The sequence below is a fragment of the Bos indicus x Bos taurus genome, chromosome 27, assembly GCF_003369695.1.
Source record: "Bos indicus x Bos taurus breed Angus x Brahman F1 hybrid chromosome 27, Bos_hybrid_MaternalHap_v2.0, whole genome shotgun sequence".
NCBI lineage: Eukaryota > Metazoa > Chordata > Mammalia > Artiodactyla > Bovidae > Bos > Bos indicus x Bos taurus.
In genome coordinates, this window is record NC_040102.1 from 8,124,195 (window position 1) to 8,130,194 (window position 6,000).

The following is a 6,000-nucleotide window of genomic DNA, read 5'->3' on the forward strand; positions in this document are numbered from 1 at the left end:
TAACACCAAAAAAGATGTCCTTTTCATTGTAGGGGACTGGAATGCAAAAGTAGGAAGTCAAGAGATACCTGGAGTAACAGGCAAGTTTGGCCTTGGAGTACAAAACGAAGCAGGGAAAAGGATAACAGAGTTTTGTCAAGAGAACACACTGGTCATAGCAAACACCCTCTTCCAACAATACAGGAGAAGATTCTACACATGGACATTACTAGATGGTCAATACTGAAATCAGATTGATTATATTCTTTTCAGCCAAAGATGGAGATGCTCTATACAGTCAGCAAAAACAAGATTGGGAGCTGACTGTGGCTCAGATCATGAACTCCTTATTGAAAAATTCAGACTTAAATTGAAGTAAGTGGGGAAAACCACTAGACCATTCAGGTACGACCTAAATCAAATCCTTTATGACTTTACAGTAGAAGTTACAAATAGATTCAAGGAATTATATCTAAAGACAAATGCATGAAGAACTATGGACTGAGGTTCATAACATTGTATAGGAGGTGATGATGAAAACCATCCCCAAGAAGAAGAAATGCAAAAAAGCAAAATGGTTGTCTGGGGAGGCCTTACTAGTATCTGAGAAAAGAAGAGAAGTGAAAGGCAAAGGAGAAAAGGAAAGATATATCCATCTGAATGCAGAGTTCCAAAGAATAGCAAGGAGAGATAAGAAAGCCTTCCTCAGTGATCAATGCAAAGAAATAGAGGAAAACAATAGATTGGGAAAGACTAGGGATCTCTTCAAGAAAATTAGAGATACCAAAGGAATATTTCATGCAAAGATGGGAACAACAAAGTACAGAAATGGTATGGGCCTAACAGAAGCAGAAGATATTAAGAAGAGGTGGCAATAATACACAGAAGAACTATACAAAAGAGATCTTCTGTAGCGCGCCAGGCTCCTCTGACCATAGGTTTCTCCAGGCAAGAATACTGGAGTGGATTGCCATGCCCTTCTCCAGGAGATCTTCCTGACCTGGGGATTGAACCCAAGTCTCTTAGATCTCCTCCATTGACAGGAGGGTTCTTTACCACTAGTGCCACCTGGGAAGCCCATATACAGGGAGCCCTTATTCATAATTCTGGAATCCAAACATCATTGAAAATAATTTTTTTTTTTTCTGGCAGCAAAACCAGGCCTGACCTGAGCCCATTTTCAGCAAATCTAACCAGAACTGACAAGAGGTTATTTATGGTCCTTCCTTATTTCACTCTGTGCAGTAATTTATACATTTCACTGAGGTAAAATTAATATTATTGATTGTTAGTAGATACCTCAGATTCTAAAACTTGAATAATTCTAAACTTTGAGACATATTTAGCCTGAATTACTTCATTATAAGGGATTATGTACTTGCAATAACAACTGTGTGTGTTGATATGCAGAGTAAAAAAAACCAATGAATACTGATTAGTAGTGCCTGGACAAAGTAGGTATGCTACAGATACTTTCCCCTCTTCCTTCACAGAAACATATCTTCTGCAAAATTACATTCACATGAGACAATTCATTTCTCTCCTTATCCCCCCAATAAAATTGTGATGACATCATTACAAAAGGGTAATTCCAGTTCAGATCTGTAAAATGTAGCAAAAGAACTATAGTCATTAATTTTAGAATGCTTCAACCACAATATTATAATTTTTAAAAACTTTATGGCTGTGTAGGACAAATTGAGAGTAGCATTGAAACATATATTAATAAGTACCATGTGTGAAATAGATAGCTAATGGGTGGTTGCTGCATATATAACACAGTGCACTCAGCTCAGTGCTCTATGACAACCTAAAGGGGTAGGATGAGGGGAGGGTGGGAGGGAGGTTCAAGAAGGAGAGCTATATGAATGCTTACAGCTGATTTACGTTGCCATACAGCAGAAGCCAACACAACATTGTAAAGCAATTATCCCCTAATTAAAAATAAATTTTAAAATGTTTATGCCAGGGATGATTTCTTACTGCTTTGCCTTACTGGATACTCAGAATATGCCTTGCATTTTGACCAACGTATATAGGAAGACCAGTGGGAAATAACTGGAAATAATTCCAAAAAAAAAAAGAAACCCAGTAAAAACCCAGTAAAAATAGGAGAAATTATTTGTAAGGAATGCCTAAATATTCCAGCTGTCTGTTTGATTTTAAAAAAATTGATAAAGAGAATAGGCAAAGGACATGTATTTGGACAACATCTAAACCAAGATCAGTAAGAAGACTACTTAGTACTAGAGTGAATACTCAAAGAAGTGTTATTCTAGTCTACCAGTTCAAAGTGACAATAAGACCATTTATCATTTTGTTTTCAAAAGTGACCACTTTCCAAGTATGTCTTGGCTATTGCCTTATTCATATGAGGCTCTAAATGCTGAAGTCAGAACCAATTTTTCTGAAGCTACATAATGAAGCAGTAATAGCAGTTAGTGAGCAATGTTTGCTTCATCACTGGGGTTACTGAGTGATAGGTTAAAAATGTATGGATAAACTTAGCAAGGAAATTTAAAAGTATTTTCTTAGAAGTCTTTATCTTCAGATACACTATGGAATATAGCAATCATGTCAGTAGTATTAGTGTTTGGCTAACAAACATTCAAGAAGAGGACCAGAAAAATCAATATAGAAAAATTCATACTGTCAAGAAATGGGGCATGTAGATTTGTTATCTTTCCCCAAAGAGGAGATGAAATATTATGTTTGATACATGAGACTTTCCTTAAAGATTATATTCAAGTGTTAAAAAGATCTCTCTCTCTTTTAGCAACATTGACTTGAACAAATAATTCAACCAGAGGAATATTAGCAAGTTTTTGACTGTGTGGATCACACTAAACTGTGGAAAATTCTTAAAAGAGATGGGAATACCAGACCACCTGACCTTCCTCTTGAGAAATCTGTATGCAGGTCAAGAAGCAACAGTTAAAACTGGACATGGAACAACAGACTGGTTCTAAATAGGAAAAGGAATATGTCAAAGCTGTATATTGTCACCCTACTTATTTAACTTATATGCAGAGTACATCATGAGAAACGCTGGGCTGGAGGAAACACAAACTGGAATCAAGATTGCCAGGAGAAATATCAATAACCTCAGATATGCAGATGACACCACCCTTATGGCAGAAAGTGAAGAAGAACTAAAGAGCCTCTTAATGAAAGTGAAAGAGGAGAGTGAAGAAGTTGGCTTAAAGCTCAACATTCAGAAACCTAAGATCATGGCATCCAGTCCCATCACTTCATGGCAAATAGATGGGGAAACAGTGGAAACAGTGGCTGACTTTATTTTCCTGGGCTCCAAAATCACTGCAGATGGTGATTGCAGCCATGAAATTAAAAGACACTTACTCCTTGGAAGGAAAGTTTTGACCAACCTAGACAGCATATTAAAAAGCAGACACATTACTTTGCCAACAAAGATCCGTCTAGTCAAGGCTGTGGTTTTTCCAGTAGTCATGTATGGATGTGAGAGTTGGACTATAAAGAAAGCTGAGCACTGAAGAATTGATGTTTTTGAACTGTGGTGTTGGAGAAGACTCTTGAGAGTCCCTTGGACTGCAAGGAGATCCAACCAGTCCATCCTAAAGGATATCAGTCCTGGGTGTTCATTGGAAAGACTGATGCTGAAGCTGAAACTCCAATACTTTGGTCACCTGATGTGAAGAGCTGACTCATTGGAAAAGACCCTGATGCTGGGAAAGATTGAGGGCAGGAGGAGAAAGGTACGACAAGAGGATGAGATGATTGGATGGCATCACTGACTCAATGGACATGGGTTTGGGTGGACTCCGGGAGTTGGTGATGGACAGGGAGGCCTGGTGTGCTGCAGTTCATGTGGTCCCAAAGAGTTGGACACAACTGAGCGACTGTACTGAACTGAACTGAATATGGTGAAAATCAGACAATGGCATTTTACATCCTGGGAAAGAATGTCACTACCTGTGCTCTGAGTGTTTCCGTTCTTGTCAGGACATCTTACTGTATCACTCTAGAGAGTAGAAAACACGAAGTACATGGTTGTTTATGAGGATATTGGACTGGTATAAAAAGAGAATGAAAGTCAAATTATTGTGGGAATAAATCAACACAAGTGAGCAAAATAGAGGACATCAGTGTATCTGAAGAGAGGTTTTACCAAAAAAAAAAAAAGCTGTAATTAATATCCATCATTTCCTTAACTTGGTGACTCACAGACTCCTAAAAAGTTTCCTTATAGCCTCCTAGGAATGTCTTAACATGTACTTTTGAGAAATATTGTGCTGTATCAGAAATATCAGAAATATTGTGTGATGGTTAGTTTTATGTGTCAACTTGGCTAGACCGTGATGCTCAATGATTAAATCAGATGCTAATCTACATGTTGCTCCAAAGGTATTTTGCCCATGTGGTTAGCATCTGCTATCTTTAAGTAAAGAAGATGACTAGATAATTTGGGAAATCTTCATTCAAACAGTTGAAAGCCTTGAGAGTAAAAATTGAACTTTCTTTCAGGAAGAAGTAATTCTACCTCAGTCCTGCAGCAATAGCTCTTGCCTGAGTTTCCAGCATACTGACTTGCCCTACAAATTTCACTTCTGCAAGCAAGCCCTCATGAGCCCATGAGCCAATTCTTTAATTCTGTTTCTCCTGGAGAACCCTGGCTCGTATCACTTACAATCACTGTATTATATGTCCTATTTGGGAAATGTATAGACAATTCAAATGCCTGGCTATTGAACCATTCTCAGTTTTCCACAACTGTAGATTAATACCTTATATTTGTATTGAAAAAGCAGTTGTTGTTCAGTCACCAAGTTGTGTCCGACTCTGCAACCTCATGGATGGTGTAGCGTAGCACACCAGGCTCCTCTGTCCTCCACTGTCTCCCGGAATTTGCTCAGTTTCATGTCCAGTGAGTCAGTGGTGCTGTCCTGTTGCTGCTACTGCTCCTAAATCGCTTCAGTCGTGTCTGACTCTGTGTGACCCCATAGACGGCAGCCCAGCAGGCTTCCCCATCCCTGGGATTCCCTAGGCAAGAACACTGGAGTGGGTTGCCATTTCCTCCTCCAATACATGAAAGTGAAAAGTGAAAGTGAAGTCTCTCAGTCGTGTCTGCCTCTTAGCGACTCCATGGACTGCAGCCTACCAGGCTCCTCCGCCCATGGGATTTTCCAGGCAAGAGTACTGGAATGGGTTGCCATTGCCTTCTCCAGGTGCTGTGCTACAGGGACCTAGATAAAAAGTGGTTGATGGATTACTCATTTTGATGATTGAATATGATTATTTAGGACTTGTTCAATTATAATTTATCTGCCAAATACAGAACATTTCTTTAGTTACATTTGCTCCTTTTTAAATGAAGATAGAAACTGGAAACTCAAGTTCCTGGTTGTATGTATATAATGCCACACATCTATATAAAGTGAAACAGTCAGTGCAGGTATGTAACACTGCACTGGCCCAGCATCCAAATGATGTAAACATTGTTATAATTAGTTCTAGGCAAAGTAGAGGGAAACACATTTTTTCAAGTAGCCTAGTTTCCAAAAGTCTTCTATTTAGCTTGACTGTTCTTTAGAGTTCAACACAAATGATAAAATACCATATAGGCTGCCTTTCTTGGTTGCTCTGTATATGAACATGAGACAAAGTTTTGAAATTGAATGAGTTTGGGTTTGAATTCCATGTTGCTGCTTTCCATTTGGGTAAACTAAGGTGATCGGAGATCCAACCAGTCCATTCTAAAGGAGATCAGCCCTGGGATTTCTTTGGAAGGAATGATGCTAAAGCTGAAACTCCAGTACTTTGGCCACCTCATGCGAAGAGTTGACTCATTGGAAAAGATTCTGATGCTGGAAGGGATTGGGGGCAGGAGGAGAAGGGGACGACAGAGGATGAGATGGCTGGATGGCATCACCGACTCAATGGACGTGAGTTTGAGTGAACTCTGGGAGTTGGTGATGGACAGGGAGGCCTGGCGTGCTGCGATTCATGGGGTCACAAAGAGTCGGACACGACTGAGCAACTGAA